Source organism: Grampus griseus (genome assembly GCF_964374135.1).
Source record: "Grampus griseus genome assembly, chromosome: 2".
In the NCBI taxonomy this organism is placed as follows: Eukaryota; Metazoa; Chordata; class Mammalia; order Artiodactyla; family Delphinidae; genus Grampus; species Grampus griseus.
This window is the reverse complement of record NC_139018.1, coordinates 57,792,949-57,811,559: the sequence shown is the minus strand read 5'-3', so window position 1 is coordinate 57,811,559 and position 18,611 is coordinate 57,792,949.

Below are 18,611 nucleotides of genomic sequence, written 5' to 3'. Positions count from 1 at the left end.
GTTTTCTTGGAACTTGCTTTGAGTGGAAGGGAATTCATTGCCACGGGTGTATGTGTTGAGATACGGTGTTTAACTGCCAGGGTTGCTTTTATGTAGCAAAATAGATCCATATCTAGAGGAGCGCTGCTAAAACCACAACCTCAGTCCCCAGCTGCATTGTCTCGCTTGTGGAGAGGGGCTTGTACGCGCGTGGTTTGTTTTTATTTTGTTCTGCTTTTTTTTTTTTTTGGTTTGTCTCTGTATAATGTGTATTTTGAAAATTCTTGCCAGTGCCTTGATTTACAAGGAGTAGGGTGGATTTGCGACTGCCTAATTAACATATTGGGTCTGATATGTTAAAAATGGAGATTCCCACAGCCGGCTGAGGCAGAACAAATTTAGTGAACTTCCAAAGCCTCTTACCTTCGCACCTTATTTCTCTCATTTCCTATCCCATCACCTCTGCGTCCCCTACAGAAAATTTCTCTCCCTTCTCGAGGGCATTAGGATTAAGAAAATAAAGCACTTCCAAAGTAGTCTCATCAATGTTTTATTAGACAGTGAAGGCGGTCTGAATAATTCGGCTAGGGAATGCTCGTTTGTCTCCCGCCTTTGGGAGCTGCCTGCTCGCTGCACTCAACCAAGGGTTTGGCTCAGCCGAGCGCACGGTGCCCTGCTCCTGGAAGCAGTGACTGGGACTGCTCCGCGGGTTTCTCTTTGCTGAAGCCGCTTGGAAAGTGGAGGGGCGCTGCCTGCTTTTCCTCCGCCCGCTGCATTTTTAAAATAGATATCCGTATGATGGTATTTGCGGACTACAAGCCGGTCGCTAACTAGCTGCTGTCGCTGTCCCTGCGCCTTGATGTCCCCGACTACTCTGGAGATTGGGCTCGGCTGCTGCTTCAGCCCTCGCAGGCTGGTGGTGCTACAAGGCCGTGTTTGCAGCGGGCTTGGGGGCTGGGCTCCGCCACTGCAGCTGCCAGGCCCGCGTTGACACTTTCTTGGGGCCGGGCGGGAGAGCTCAGCGGGCCCCCTGGCAGACAGCGGGCGCATCATGGCAGAGGTGGCTGCCTGGATTTGAGACGGAGGAAGTGGAGAGACACACGTGGGGGGGGGGGGTGGGCAGTGAGGTCCTGCCCGATTTCCTTGCGCCTGCAGCCCCCTCTCCCTTCTTGGTAAATGAATATTCAAGTACATAGAAGGAAAGCTGGCTGGCTGCAAAAATGCCTTGATATTCACATACTGCATGATTTCTCAGGATTCAAAACCTGAAACGAAGTGTGCTTTTCCTAGGCCTCCATTTGTTCCTCTCTTCTCTCCCCTCTTGCTCTCCTGGATTTAATCAGGTCATTTCTACTCCTGTTTTACCTCCAGTTGAAATACCACTGGAAAGACTGCTACCTACCCGCACCCCAACTCCAATAAACACGAAGGAGTTGAAGGCCACTCTTTAGACAGATTTGCTCTGTAACTTTGAGCTCTAGGGAGAGCCAAGAAAGAATAGGGAGTATAACTCGACTTTAACAGAAAAGCAGGTCCCCCCTCTACTTTCTGAAGACTCAGAAAGGGTACTGCCTGCATACATAAAGACTAAAAATAACTGAATTTGAGAGGAATTAGGTGAGGATTTTTCTTTTCTTTCATCATTTCCTTTTTCTCTTTTAGTGAATTTATTTGTATTTCTCCTATTGCTCAGAAAATCATAGTCAGAAAATTGATTTGTGTATACTAAAAATCTGACAGAGATACCTTTTTGTCCCCCAGATTTTTTCAGAATATTATTACAACAGAAACTTATAGCATACTCATAATATTTGTTAGCAAATAAGCCATCCCTGTTTAGAGGGTGCCCAAGAAGGATGGGATACTGGTGGAGAATATTAGTACTTGGGAAAATTTTGTGTTTTCTCCATGTCCCTCATTTCATTTCACCCTGGCCTTTTCTCATTAAGGATTCAGTCCTTTGCAGGTTAAGTCTTGTCCTTGTGCCCTCATCCTCTGCGAAGGTTGAAACAAATGTATTAACTGGATGTTGAGTGATCAGACGCCTAAACATAGATTGTGGTGTGATTCATGTTTAAAAATGCCATTCATTGGTGCAGACTGGAGGTAGGTGAAATGTCAAAACCAGATAGTCCCCCTAGCATAGAGTTTCATGTATAGAAGTTCCTTAAAAAATGGAGCCTTCTGCCTCCCTTCTCTTCTCTCTTGTCTGGAGAGACAGAGAGGTGCAAACCAGTTTGAGGATCTGAGTCCACTGCCCTTGGTCAGCGTTGTACTTAGAGCTGGCTTGACTCACTAATAGGTCAAGACTATCAGGTATTGATAGAAAATTTCCTAGAAAAACTTTCCTTCCTTGTCAGCTCTCTTGTGGTCACTAACAAGAGGGGCAGAACAATAGGAAAGCTAGGATACCCATGGACACAGATGTGAGCATATAGGCAGGCGGAAAGGAGTTGTCATTTAGCTCCTGTCCTCGAGACCATTCCTTTTTGTCATTTTTTCACTTTCTCTTTTCAAGAGGAGAATGACCTTGAGCAACACCAGTCTTCTGTGCTTCGCATACCTCGTTTCCTCCCTCAAACATGTGATGTATATATGAACACACACACATACATACATACACACACACCTGAGTTTTGAAATGAGATTCTTGTGCTTATGTGTTTTGGGAGGGGTTCATCAAATATATCTCTGATTGATACCAGCCAGAGGTGATTTTCTTTCCTTTTCCATAAGAGTATGTAGCAAGAGCTGTGGTAACTTGAGGCAAGATTGCCCCACCCTTATCCCCTCTTCCAGTATTTTTATCTTGTCTGTCATTCAGTGTATTCCTGGTATTAAAGCAGTGTCTGATTATGGCACTGGTGTTTAAATGACCATCATATGTTATAACTGCCTTTTATCTTTTTATGAATGACCATAAGTTCCCTTTTGTGCATTTAAACCAGTGTTCTGTTTCCTCTTGCTTCTTGAAGCACTTTAGACTTCTTAGTTTTGCTGAGTTTTCTAGCTGGTGAAATTAGGATCTTGCTTTCTGCTGATACTATTGCTGTGTTGATATGTGGTTGGGATGAAATGCCTGCAGATTTCTAACAGTGTTCCTGCCTCTACATAAAACTACTACATCATAGTTCTATATCATAACTTAGTTATTATATATCTATATCATAACTATATATGATATATCTATATCTATCTATATATAGATATATCTATATCTATATCATAACATAGTTCTATATCATATCCAGTTATTTTAAGGAAAATTTACTATAAATAAGATTGCTAAGTATTTTTGCCAATTTTAAGGTTGGAAGAAGAAAGCTACTTGAAAGTTTCTGATGGCTTAACTGGCTAATCTACTGACTCATTCCAGTGAATTTTATTTTCTGTTTACTCAGAAATGTAATATACTGGCATTACTTTCAGAGTTTTGTGTATAGTATAAATGGTTCTGAGTTTTATGTTTCATTGAAGAGTAAAGATATAAATTCAGGCCTTTTAATAGATGTGTTTGTGACCCTGTAGGATACATGACTAACTGGTAATTTTGCTAAATCATTCCACTGACACACATGTGCATAGCTCTGCCTTGTTCAATAAACCTTGAGAGTGAGACTACTTATTATATTTCTACAGCCCACATTTTTATTCCTGTGGCATCCTTCAATCATTGAGGACTATTTAAAATCTAAGGCGGTATAATTTGTCCATTACATGGTGTGTTCATGGTGAAATTAAGAAGTATTATAAGTATTGAAGCTATTCTGGTTAGAGGTGTACCATTTTTATTATGCTCTATCAACATAAATTATATGTTATTATGAAAACTCCTGTTTTATGTAAGTATAACAAGGGCTAGAAAAAATAAAGAATTTAATTCAGATATAGTGCTGTTTTTTAAGCTTTTCCATCTTAGTGTTCTGATAGATTCTATTCTGACAGAATGCTTTTTACTGATCTATGATATAATTTAATACTAATTATGAAGATGGTTAACAAGTGATAGAAAATTACAAAGGAATTACATGGTTATATAAATGCTCTGTCACTTTACTGATAACAAGTAAGTCACATGAAAAGGGTTTTTTATTTAAACTACAAACTACATCCGTAAGGTTTCTCGGAAATTGGCTTTGATAGCCTATGTTTATTAAGTTACAAACTTGGTCACATTGGGAGGAAAATGCCAATTGACCAATTTAAGTGCTGTTAGAAAATATATCTTTTAATAAAATCTGTCTAATTGTAAACCTCATGCTTTTCTTCTTTTCTTTGTAGGAGCATATATGTAATTTATTGCTTTTTAAAAAGCTTCCAATGAAATATTTTGAAATCGGTGTTATTATAATCCTTATGAAGAACAATTAAGAATTACCACTGAATGTTGAATCTATTTTAGATTTTGTAACAAAAAAACTCTCCAGAAAAGTAACAAGATACAGGAATAAAGTTGTAGGATCCTTTCACCAGCTCTGAGAGTGTTTCTGAATTCTTAGAAAAAGAACAAAAGAAAATGCCAATTAGTTCAATAGATACTCAATTAGAACTAGTACACTTAATCAAGAGTTAGAAGCCAAAACAGTGCTGTTTACATTACTGTATTTTCACTTTGCCCTTTGTAGCTCTTTTAAGGAGTTGCTAAAGAGACCTAAAGGACATATATTAGTTGCTCTCCAGATTCTGTCACCCATGTTGACTTCTCATTTCCTGTCTTGAAGTAATCATGAATCTTAGTGGTATCACTTCCAAAGTTATGTTTGCATTAAAGTGATTTACTAGTGGAAACATATCAACTCTGTAACCATGAAAACTAACTTTCTTGTACCTTCTTTGGAAGTAAAGGCTGTGGTATTTTCTCAATAATTAGCTCTTTTTGTTATTTTTTCCCATGGTGTAAAAGTTAGGTTACCAAGTGATTTATGTGCACTTGTCTTATTAGTGCTAAAGCATTTGTATAGCAGCGTTAAAATGCATATACTTTATAGGGAAACATTGAACACTGAATTGAGTACTCAGGACATATGCTTTATTCTACATGGATAGAGTTATCATTATATCACTAATATTCACTAATGTATCACTAGTATTCACATATATTTTAATTTGAAATGCCTCATTTAACAGAAATATGCCTACCTTTAAATTGAAAATTTGGGGTTATTTATAGTAATTGTGTAGGACATTTGCCTTGTATTGACTCTTCAAATGTCAGGCACTTTGTCAACATGTAACTAGACATTGGATGCTGACCTCAAGAAACTTATTTTCTTAGTAACATGAAAGATATAAACAAGTGTATGACTTGAAAATAACTGATATTTTAAAATTCTATTTTGATATTTTATGCTTTGTAGTAGGGAAGACAGAGGAAATCAGGAAATCGTAACTGTGTTTTGTGGACAATGGTATTGCACAGTGGTTAGAAGCATGAACTTTGGGATTTCATATACCTGTGTCTCAGACCTGTATAACCTTGAGCGAGTCTTATAACCTGTCTGAGTCTTAGTGTCCTCACTTCTAAATGAAGCTAATAATAAAAGACACTTAGCTGTAGTCATCATCATCATCACCATCATCATTATCATCTCATCATTAGCTATCATGAGGGTAAAGGAGAAAACTAAAAGAAGTGGTAATTGAATGACTTCAAAGCCTATTCTTGGGGCCATAGATGCTCAGGATTCCAGGGAATGCTAAAGGTCATCCAAACCAGGGGTCGTGCAGTCCAGTGTGCTCAGAGATCAAGCAGAAGATGTAAAGCAGGAAATCTGGCTGGCTTTAAGAAATTGTAGGCTGTAGGATCTCTGTTATACTGAAGAGTGCCTGACTTACCCAAGACATTCAAATTTAAATTCATTTTAACCCCTGATGAGTTTGGCATTATGAAACTTCTGAGTTATTCTGACATCCATTCTATCTTAAATTTTTTGGAAAGCATTCCTGCCATGTGGTCATCTTGACTCAGCTTGGATACCTTCAGTGATTCCCAAAATTACTCCATATAAAGTAGATTATTCCAATTTGTATAGTCTTATCATAAAATTCCTTTTTGGGATTGAGCCCAAAATCTGGTATCCTGTGGCTTCTGATTAATTTTAATATGGGAGGAGAGACACACAATAAGTCTAATTCCCAGTAACAGTACCTCAAATATTTAAACTCAGTTACTCAAGATCCCTAACCGACAATTGCTCTGCTTATGATTAAACATAACTTGACCTGAACAGGTTTGGGACAGTTTTCTACGTGTCATGATTTCAAGCCTTTTACCTTTTACACTCAGTAAATTTTAGCTATCATAAATCTTCATCATTACCCTCTTTGAGATAGGCTCCAGTTTGTTTTCTTGCTTCTTACTGAATTATGTTACCAGCACCAACAAGCCCTGTGGGTCTACTAGCGTAGAGTTGAGCAGGGCCATTGTTTCCTTACTCTTGACACTGGAGAAAGTCAGGTACATGCAGTAATCCTCCATCTAGCACTCCTGTCAGATATTACTGTTTGATCAATGACTTCTTCCCTTTTGAGCCTGGACAAGTCTTGAACATGTAGCTCTAAGATGCTACGACTTGTCAATTCAAGTTTTGTCACAAGATTTAAAGTATTTGCCATTCTGAGTCTAGGCACTAGTAAAGATGCCTGAGACCACACTTTCAACATTCATATCACATGATTTGCTCCTAGTGCTCAAATTAATTAAATCTTCTCCACTAAATATTGAGACAAGTAACATAAATTTCAGTGTTGGTGTTCATAATATATACGAGAAACAATGGAATGGAGTAAGACAAGGTGGATTTTCACCTCGCCCTAACTTTATGGGTTGGCTCTCTGATTTAGACAAGAATGATTCAAGGCCTGTTCTTTCATCCGTTTACCAAATATTTCTTCATTATTTAATTCATGCTTTGATACTCTGCTAGCCATTTCTCCTTTGAGACACAAAAGCCCAAATGGCATAGATACCACTCTGGGAAGCTGAAATCTCGAGTGAGGAACACATATTCTTTCAGTGAGGTAGCCCTAGGCCCGAGTCAGTCTTGATGGTATTCTCATATCTCTGCCTCTTAACTTACCCTTAAACCTAGATGATGTTGATTTCTAGTATATTTACTAACTTAATTTGTGTTACCTCCTCCATTATTGAATAAAGTCCATGTTTAGGCTCCTAGTAGTTTCCCCAGCCTTCATATGAGGTCACCTCCTAATTTCCAACAAAGGGAAAATTATTTGAATACAAAAGGAAATAGTCAAACTCCCTTTATCTGGTATCCTTGTAGAATGAGTCTTCTCCTTCTTGACCATTCTCCATGGTCTTGAATGTTATTCTTTTGAGGCATCATATTTAGAAATGCTTTTTTTAGATGTTTACTTTTAATGGAAATGCTGATAGTTATTAAAATTAACACACTAATTCTGAATATAGTTAACCTTTTCTTAATGACTTCATGTCTTCATTGTATATGTTGGTGATTGCAGAAAGCCCTTGGGGACCAGCCCATGACATGTTTAAGGCAGCTTATACTGATATTAAATTTTCCCCAACTTCTTTTCCTTCCCTTTATCTTCTGTGTATGATTAAAAACATTTTTTTCTTTGTTCTCATATAGCTAACATTTTTTTTCAGTGGGTCTGTTTTCCTTTTTAACGGACTGATTGGAAATTTATTGACAGAGTGGTAAGATTATTAGCTGTTTTTGTAAAATAGAGCCTGAGGATGACTAAAATTCTAAGATCCTCTCTATTGAGGAAAGCACATGAGTTTTCCTCCATGTACTATGTGGAAAGCACTGAAAGATGCTAATGTCTCCATGTACTATGTGGAAAGCACTGAAAGATGCTAATGTATCTTGCATAATATATGATTAGATGATGATGATGATGGTGAACAGGATCATCATCGTCATCATCACTTTCTGAGAATGTCCTTTGCGTACAGTGTTGGTTTTTACTTTCTTCTAATCCATGAAATAACCTTCAGCTTAGGTATGATTGTATACATTTATAGAGGAGCAAGTCTGAGGCTGAGGACAGTTTCCTTGTCCGTGATTATATGACTAACAGACAATAGGGCTAGAATTCAAATACAAATATTTCTGATTCTAAAGAAGATGCTATATTTGCTATATGTAGATTTCCCTTTTCTCCTATCTCTTAAAGCTGTTTTTTGTTTATTATTATATAAATGTGTTTTTAACCTCTTTCAAGGATGCTGGCTATCTTCCGAATATGCATCTTATTCTCAATTTCTTTTCCCTTTATTGTACTCTATGAATTGCCATGTTTCATATCTGGAGGTTTTTGAAAGACTTTATGGTTATCCATTAGGGGATTCTCTAGCTGTTTGCATTGAGAAGGGAATGTTTGGTCCTGAGTCTGGAATATAAGTATATAATAATAATAATAATTATTATTTTTTGCTAAACAAGACTGTGTGATTTTGGGTGATTTACTCAATTCCCAATTCCCATCTGCAAAAGGGACTTGCAAGCCATTATAAACTGCCTGGTACATCTAGGTAATTAATAAAAAATTGTTCCCTTTAGTGCTTTTCCTAGTATAGAAGAATCAGAAAATTCTGTGAAATGTTAGGACTGGATGGAACTTGGAGATCACTCTGTTTATCATTAAAACTTTTGCATGTGTCTAATTGTGCTTTACATTCCACTTGCCTCTGTGTGCAGGCTGCTGTTGCAATACTTAATGAGTGCTTCAGGCTTTAGCCCCAGATACCCCCTCCCTTTGGGACGGGGTCAGAAAAAAGTCAAATAACAAATTCATTTCTTCACCTTGTATCCAAATTTCTGTGCATTATTTCAGTGACAGAGGGGCCTGACATTAGCCAAAATCTGATACTTAATTCTTGGTGTATCTGTTGGCAGAATGGACCATTTCTAGAGAAAGCCCTGTGGTCTGTTCCCATCTGCGATTTACGTTCTTACCTCCCTTGATGAATTCAGAATAACCACAAATCCATTGCAGGTCTTCCGATTGAGAGTAGATGTCTGTTTACCTTCCCCTTGAATCTGGATTGGCCTTGCAACTTGCTTTGAACAATAGTTGTGGCAGAAGTAATGTGGTGTAACTTCCAAGCCAAATCCTCTAGAGACCATGTATCCTTCACTCTTAACCTTCTGGAGAAATGTTAATATCATGCGAAGAAGCCTGGGAACCCCTGCTGTAGGTAAATGGCCCAAGTGATCTCTAGCACCAATGGCAAGACATACTAATGAGGCCATCTTACACCATCCAGATACAATTAAGCTTCCAAGTAATTATAGTAACATCATGAGTGATCACAGGTGAGAGTAGCAGAAGAACCTGCTCCAGTTGATGGTTGGAAAAGATAACTGAGACAACTACCACCCGCCTCCCACCCGCCTGCCTTGGGTGATGGGACATAGCCAGCCACCATGCCTATTTTGGAAAACAACCCTGCCTCCTTTTTTTTTTTAATTCTTTCAACAGATATTTGTTAAATATCTACTATATTCAGGCATGCTGCCCCTCCCCCTCTGGATTCATGGATTTCCCCCCCCCCCTTTTTTTTTTTTTTCTTGCGGTACGCGGGCCTCTCACTGTTGTGGCCTCTCCCGTTGCGGAGCACAGGCTCCGGATGCGCAGGCTCAGCGGCCATGGCTCACGGGCCCAGCCGCTCCGCGGCATGTGGGATCCTCCCGGACCGGGCACGAACCCGTGTCCCCTGCATCGGCAGGCGGATTCTCAACCACTGTGCCGCCAGGGAAGCCCTGGATTCATGGATTTTTGAAGAACAGTATATTTTTTTCTTAAGCCGTTGGAAGTATTGGCGGATTCCTCAAATGCCTCAAGTTTCATCAGATCGGTTTTTCCTAAGATGGATGAATGTATGTGAGAATTAATTTTGATTTGCCTGTTTTCTATTATAGCCACTTATCACCTGCCTTAGAGAAGCTTCCATGAAAAGGTTGTCTTCTTATGCTAGGGATCATGCTAGTCACCTAAAGCACGAGGGAGAATTTGTCTTTGTTTCTTCAAGTTACCTTTGGGCTTGGTTTGGTTCAGAGTGACATTTTGTTATTTCTCCAAGATTTCATTTTACCTTCTAATTATGTTTTAGTGATTCATATTTACTATTCATTTCTTCTGTAAATTAAATCTAGATTGCACAATTACTTTATTCTGGAACTTCATATACACCTCATTTTATTTAATAATGTTCTCATTTATGTATCAAATTACTCTACAGGAATTTGATATACTGTTATAGATATAATAAGGTGCAGAGTATAGGCCATGGGGCAGTGCAATTATAATGGTTTTCTAGCTTTCTGATTACTATTTATTTGCAAAAAAGACATAATTACAAAAAGAATAAAGTCAAATGCAATGTTTTTACTTTTGGTAAAAGAGATACATTTGTTGGGGGGGGGTGCATGAGAATGCGTATCACATTCACCTCAGTATTTTCTACAAAGATGTTTTGTTATGGATTTGAAAGTCTCCCTGGAATGTGTGGAATATGAAATATTTTATTTACATTTTCTTTCTCCTGTATCTTACTGTGATTTTAAAGTTTAATATAAGATAGGTAATATATGTTGTGCTAATCATTTGAAATTTCTGCTTGTGAATTCTAAAATAACCAAGTACCTATTCTATTTGCTACTTGTTGCAATATACATTAAAGTTGAATTTTTTAGCATGGTAGTATCAATTTCCTCATCTGTAAATGGGGCGAATGTTGACCTCCCACGGCCTACTGTGAGGAATAATGCATTCCCAGCACTTCACACATTAACTGGCAAATGATGGAATGCTCAAACAGCACTAGCAAAATATATGTCCTTGTATTTTATATATCAGAGTGTAATATTTGGTTTGAGTAGATTGTCAGCTTGCAAACATCTTTCTATTTTACTTTGTTGAGGTCCCAAATTGAAGGAATCTTCTAAGATAATATCAGGCAATACTTTGCTTCCCATTTGAAAGCAGAAGTTTTTTAAAAAAAATATTAACAAAAAAGCAAACTTTCATATAGATCTAGAATAAGTATTGTTAAACTAGCTGGAATAATATTTTAAGAGAAACATCTCAAATAATGTATGGTAGAACATGATTAGGAAAACTTAAGATAATTATTTTACCACTTATCTAATAGGCACAACCAATGCAAGTTGTTTAGAGTTTTAAAATTATACAATTTGGGGGAGCTTGTGAGGAGAAAAATATATAAAATTACAAACCCAAAAGTTAGATAAAGTATCTTGTACGGGGCCTGTGTGTGTAACACTGGCTTTGTGGCCTATCTGCTTTTCTTATTAAGGACATGTTCAATGAATTCAGGAGAAAATTAGTAACTTTCTTTTTATTTTCCTGATTAGGAAACTTGATTTTGTGGTTGTTTAGACTAATTTGTGCTGAGAAATTTTTAAACTCATGGTAGCCTCTTTGATAGTTCTAGTACTTCTTCAAATATATTTTTATTAATTGAAAATTGAAATATTTATCTACGTAGCCATATGACTATATGACTGTAGCACTTCTTGTTTTATTGGGATCAAAATAAATGGAGAAATCCATATGTGTAATTGGTGACCAAATTTTTCCAGTGATGTTGGAGAAATAGTTTATTCAATTTGAGGTGATGTCTATAGCATTACAATTGATAACATGGAAAAAATAATTATCTCTAAAGTATATTCAAAAAAGAAGCAGATTCTAGGCAATATTTGAGGAAAATAGAGAATTTCAGTGAAATCATGCTTGGTACAAAATGTGCACTCAGGAGGTGTTGTTTGAAAATTGATATGTACATTAATTAATAAATATTTGTTTTGGAATGTGGCTCTATAGCACAAAAATTTATTTTTCTAAAATAATGGGAAGAAATTAGTTTCATTTTTATAGTCATTTCCTGTAAATTGTTATTTACACTTTAATGTTATGAAAAAGAAAAAATCACTATTTTTGAAATATTAAAAAAAGCAGCCCTTGAAAAAAATGTAATGTCATTCTTAAGATTTTCCCTATCTTGTCTGTCGACATATTCCCTCTACAAAATACAGTCCATACAGGGAATGAGAAGTATCAACTCTTTCAAACTGATTCAAAGCACATAGTACAAAATTTTCCTTGATGGGGTAATAGGTTTTGTGGGAATCTGTGCTTCTTGGATATAGAGAGAGTCCATGTGAGCTGTGTGTAAATGGAGTTAGTACTCATTCTTGCTGAATTAGTACTGTCAGTAACAATTTGAAGACATGATTTGCCACTGTAAGTTGAAATCATGTGTTGATTATATAGCAATCCAAGGAGAAGAGACCTGCAGGTGAAAGAGTGAGACAAACAGAGTGATAGGAGGATCCAAAGCTTGTTAGAGTTCAGGCTGTTTCATCAGCATTCTTCAGCATAAGATTTTTGGTTTCAGCACCTTAAGTTAAGGCTGGAAAACAGGGTTGTGTCACTTGGGACTCATTTAGCTGCAAGTGGAAAACCCAACCCACACTGGCTCAAGCATCTAAGGAATTTCTTGGTTCATACAACCAATAGCCTTAAGCAGGGTTATCTTCAGGTATAGCTTGATTCAGGATTAAAATAGCTGAAAAATGTGGATCCCACTTTCGGCTCTATTTTCTCTCTATTAATCCCTTCTCAGATTTGAAAGGGTGGATTACCTTAGCTTCATATCATCACACTATGAAGTTGAAGTTCAAAGGTAGAAGGAGCAGGACAAGAAAGAGGGAGGGAAGTCAGGGGTAGATAAGGGAGAAGAGCAAGGAGAAAGGGTGGGAAGGAAGAAGGAAGAGGAATTGCTTCCTGACAATCTGAATAAGGTCCTTTAACTGGTTGTTTTCAACCCTGATTGTTTGACTTGCATCCTGTTAACATCTCTGAACTTGGAACTTGGTTAGAAGGAGTCAGATCACTGCTTGTTTCATTTACTTCTTCCTTCCTCCTATATTCCCTTCCTTCTTCCATGCTTCCCTCCTTTCCTTTCTTTCAGAATTATTTTACATGGAAAGCCCCTCTCCTGTCCTCCATGTGAAATTCAAAAGCCCATACAGCTTTAGAGAAATTTTAATATTTGGCTTTGATAATCAGTGTTTCATGCTATAGGGGAAGAAGTAGTTTTTCCTCTGCTCCTCTAAGTTCGTGGCTGAGACCACCCTGTAATAAATAAAAACATTAACAGGATAAAAACAAACAGAAATTTAATGACATGTATACATCCTATATACATGGACAATACCCAGGAAAAATGAGTAACTCCCCTAAATGGCCCAAGCCGTCACCTCAAAGACCATCTTTAGCTAAAGACAAAAGATTTTGGAGGGAGGAGGCCAGTTATGGGAGATTATCGGGCAAAGCACAGTAAACAAGGATATGGTTGTTATGTAGATCTAAGTTGGCACCTTCTCCATTGATAAATTTTTAGAGATTCAGTCACCCTCCTCTTCCTTCCTGGTACAGAGAGGGAGACACTCTTACAGGTGGATATTTTCTTCCTAAATGTAAAATGTCTCTTACTAAAGGGTAACTTCTAGGTATTCAGAGCTTTTCCTATGTCTGCCGTTTCTTAAAATAATAAACCAAGAATAAACTTTTATGCCAAAGAGGCATATTTTGGGGTGGCATATTCTGCTCCCCTTCACTGCTTTAAGATTTCTTAGCAAGTTTTGTTATTTTGGGGGAATTTAAAGTTGTAAAGCCACAGACTTACTGTGAAAATCTTTGAAATGAGTGGGTCTAATAGAATTTACCTACAAAGAAAATTGCATCTGTATCATTGAGAGGTTAAATAACACATTATTTGAATAAGACAAGCTTCATCTTACTATAATAGAACAGTAAGTGGCTATTTGAGTATACACTCACACACACGTATCCACATAAGCTTATTTATTTTTATCAAATTCTAAGTCTTCATTAATAAGCATGCTGTATATTGTACTATTTGTAATTATCGCACTTTAAAGAAGATTGTAAATAATTTCTAAGCTAAATGGTTTTGGAAAAATAATATTTTATTCAATTTTGAAATAAAGTTTAGTAAAATTATAAAAGAGAAAATGATAATGAATGAATTTAAATATAATTAAAATAAAGTCTCAGGTAGCTTCTTTTTCTCTTTGTAAAACAGCTGTTGTACAAATGCTGAATAATTGTTGAAGCTTTTGCATTCGTTTTCATAATCTGTCTTTCAGCCTTCTGAAGGGTAGCATTCTTCATTATGATTTAACCATTTTTTGAAGCCGTACTCTCTTCTTGATAGTACTGTCTCTCCCACTTCCTTTTTAACTCTCTACTATAATTTAATTTTAAGGTTATAGGTGATAATAATGAACTGTTGTAACTGGGATAGACCATCATTTTGTATTGACTTTCCAGTGTGATTTCAGTTGAAGGAAGCAAGTAATAAAGCCCTGGCATGGGGTGACCTGGGTCAGTTTGAGAGCTTTTGCTTTAGCATCAGAGCAGCTCAGCTGTTAAAGTTCAGCCTCCCCGCCACCCCAAAGGCTCATCACAATTCCCACAGGACCATTCATTAAATGAAGCTTCCATTTGAGGAATAAAACAGACAAAAATAATGCCGGTGGGATTTTGAAAAATTTCTGTGTGTTTGAGTTCCTATTAAATGGCACATCGGAAAAGTAATCAAACACACTTGTGTTTTGTAGGGAGCACAAAGCGTAAGAGAGTTACTGTTGTGTGCACCCTCTATTAAGTGGTTTTAATAATCAATTTTCAGTGTCTTTGTTATAAAACCCATGAAGAAATTTTAAAAAATGTAGCCCTGACTGTTTAGCCTGAATTGATAACTATAGGCAATCTCTACCCATATTTCTATTATATTTTAATTGCACTGGGCAGGCTCCTTAAGGTATCATCCATTCTTTAAAATTTGGATAGTTACCTTCATTTTAGCTTACTTCAACATAGTGGCGATGGAATCATTCCTTTCACAGTCAACTTTCGGTCAGAATACTCTAAAATTAATTATAGTGAAATGATAATTCTGCATTCTTCATTGGAAGGAAGCTGGTGGCAACCTCTGAAGAAAATGCAGTGTGGTTAGCCAATGTTCCTGTTTCTTCTAGTGTAATGTAACTAGTTTAATCAATTACATATGCAACAATAAGTTCCTGAATTACCAAGAAGGAAATGTTTCCTGGCAACTATATATAAGGCATTTTGATGTCAAATACCTCGAGCTTCAGCTATCCAGAGTTTGAAGTAACTTCTGTCCCTTACTTCACAATGGGTAGCACATAATCCATATATTTTACTACCTACGCATACTTGAGAATATTTAGTCTTTTAAGTATAGTCCAAGACATTGCACTTTAATCAATGTGGATTGAAATTTGAATGACTGGTTAGGTTTCCTGCAGTTAGTCTTTTTGTGGAAGTATCGTTGCTATTATTTAATTAAAATTGACAATAGATTGTTCATAATAGTGAACAAGGAGGATATACTGTAATGTAACATCATATCATTTGCAGTCTCTTCAGGTGATTCTACAGAGGGGAAAAACATTGAGCTGGAAGGTTATCAGCAAAAATAGAATATAGCAAGAGAGTTAAAAATAGTACTGTCTTCCCTGTCTTTTTCAATCCAAGTAGAGCACTCATTGTATGATACTGCACCAAATCTGCAAAGTGCTTTAAAGAGTCACTTTTAATTGAGGTAACCCTGAGCTTTTTGAAGTGTAACCAGTGACAGACTAAAAGGGACATTTTGATTAAGCAGTGGTTAAATTATGAAATACTGTTACTCTACATCACTGCTGGGAACCTTAATTGGTGTGAGGAGTCTAACGAAAGGAACAAGTACAACAACAAAGCAGAAACAAATAAATAAATGAATCATAGTACCTTTTTATATCAGTTCTCTCACAGTTCACACACAGAAAAAAAAAGACTTGTAGTTTTTTCATTCCATTTTTTTTTGTTCTTTTGTTTGAATCAATAGAGAATGCCCCTACTGATTTTTTTCCCCTTTTCTTTGTCTTAGTTCTTTAAAAATTGACTAGTTGGGCTTCCCTGGTGGCGCAGTGGTTGAGAGTCTGCCTGCCGATGCAGGGGACACGGGTTCGTGCCCCGGTCCGGGAAGATCCCACATGCCTCGGAGCGGCTGGGCCCGTGAGCCATGGCCGCTGAGCCTGCGCGTCCGGAGCCTGTGATCCACAACGGGAGAGACCACAACAGTGAGAGGCCCACATACCGCAAAAAAAAAAAAAAAAAAAAAAAAAAATTGACTAATTGCAGACAAAAGATCTTAATTACAGGTTAATCAGTTGCCAGTTTAATTGTTAATGAATCAACTCTAAGGATTTATTTCTTGCTAGCATTTTCATTCATATTTTTCTAAGATACAGATTGCTTTGTAATCTTCATCATGATTAAGTGATGGATATTTAGAGATGCATTAATGAACCAGAGAGAATAGTACAGACTGCTTTTTGCTATAGAGTACTCTGTAGTGTACTCCCACATTGTTAAATGTTAAACAGGATCAAGGTATGGCCTTGAAATTTGTCTCATAGATATAGTTATACAAGAAATATATAAGAAAGTTAATTGCAATATGAATTATAATAGCAAAAATATATTTTACAAAATACTATATAACCTAAGTATTTATCAATAGTAAGCAGGTTTCTTGACAGAATATTTGCTTCTCTTTAAATAAATGAAATAGATCTATATATGTTGATAAAGAAAGCTGTCCAAAATATATGGCTACATAAGAGTGGAAGTTATGGTGACTATAATGTTATCCTCTTTGTACGTATGTAAAAATAGACATACACATATGCAGATGTATATATGTAAAATATGCATGCATATATGCAGATGTATGTATGTTTAAAATGTACATACATATATGTAGATGTATATGTATCTAAAATATACATTCACATGTGCAGATACACATAAATGCATATTTATGAATTAACATTCTTGGAATGATACCTATACACAAAAAGTAGGTGGTGGTTCCCCCTGGGTGATTTTCAATATTATCCTTTTATGGTGTTTGAAACTTTTTATCACATACACTTAATGATTTATAATAATTACAAGCTTAAATATAAAGTTTTAATAGCCATTACTATTACAGATCAAATAAAATTAAAAAGGAATATTTATAAATGATGAAATGCCACTATATGCTAAACTTATACTATTGAATGTTTATATGTCAAAACATCAATGATATTACAAATTTATTTTCTATTAATGAATTTCAGAAATTTAGCAACCCAGCTTATCTAGAATGTTGATTACACTGTGTAAAACAAACTCAATGTATGGTTCTTAGTGGGAATCTCACTAACAGTATGAAATGCCAAAAACATTCAGTTGCTTCAGTGTTTCAGCTCTGCCTTATATTATTACAGTTTTGGGAAGAAAGTATCTATAAAACCTAGACATTTAATTTAACCTAAAATAGTAGGAAACTTTGACTTCCACCCTAAAGGAATTTCAGTCTGGGCTCTATTTAAGTCTATAGCTTCATGTTCCTGGAGATAGAAATTTTGAGTGTTTGGTGCTTGTTTGCATCAGACTCCAGTGCAGTGTTTGTCATGTAGATGAATGATTGCATCATTAAATTAAAAAAAATTTTTTTTTCTATAATCTTAATGTAGTTTGAAAATAAACTGTTTTCTAATTTACTCCAATTTATTTATTTTTTAATTTCAGTATCATTGATTTATAATATCAGTGATTCAGTTATATATATTCTTTATAAATATATATATATATATTTTTTGTGGTATATATATATTTTTCTGATTATTTTCCATTATAGGTTATTATAAAATATTGACTATAGCTCCCTGTGCTATGCAGTAGGTCCTTGTTGGTTATCTATTTATACGTAGTAGTGTGTATATGTTAATCCTGTCCTCCTAATTTCTCTCTCCCCTCCTTCCCCTTTGCTAACCATAAGTTTGTTTTCTATGTCTGTGGGTCTATTTCTGTTTTGTAAATAAGTTCATTTGTATCATTTTCCTCTAGATTCCACATAAGTGATACCATATGATATTTATCTTTCTCTGTCTGGCTTACTTCATTTAGTATAATAATCTCTAGGTCCATCCATGTTGCAACCAATGGCATTATTTCATTCTTTTTTATGGCTGAGTAATATTCCATTGTATATATATCTCACATGTTCTTTATACATCTGTTGATGTACATTTAAGTTGCTTCCATTTTATTAAGCAAATAAACAAAACAAAACTAAAGGAGACAGGAGGTCCTGCTAGGAGACCAGTCTAGAATATTGATAATGGAAACTAAAAGTGCCACTAAGTTCCACATTAACAGAGATAAAAGTTTTATTTGGATTTTGTACAGAAGAATGAAGCTAAACTTTTGAAAATTATTTTATCTCATATTTAACAAAAGTATATTTATAACTATGCATATTCCTAGAGCAAAAGAAACGCTCAAATCTTATCATTCCTCTGCACGTTTTCAAACAATATTGATCAAGAGCAGAAAAGAATAGTTTTTACTTCACAGTTACCTTTCACAGCAGAACTCCAAGGATGTTAATTTTTTAATAATTTATTTTCCACTTTTTTATTGACATAATTCACATACCATATATATGTCACCTTTTTAAAGTGTAC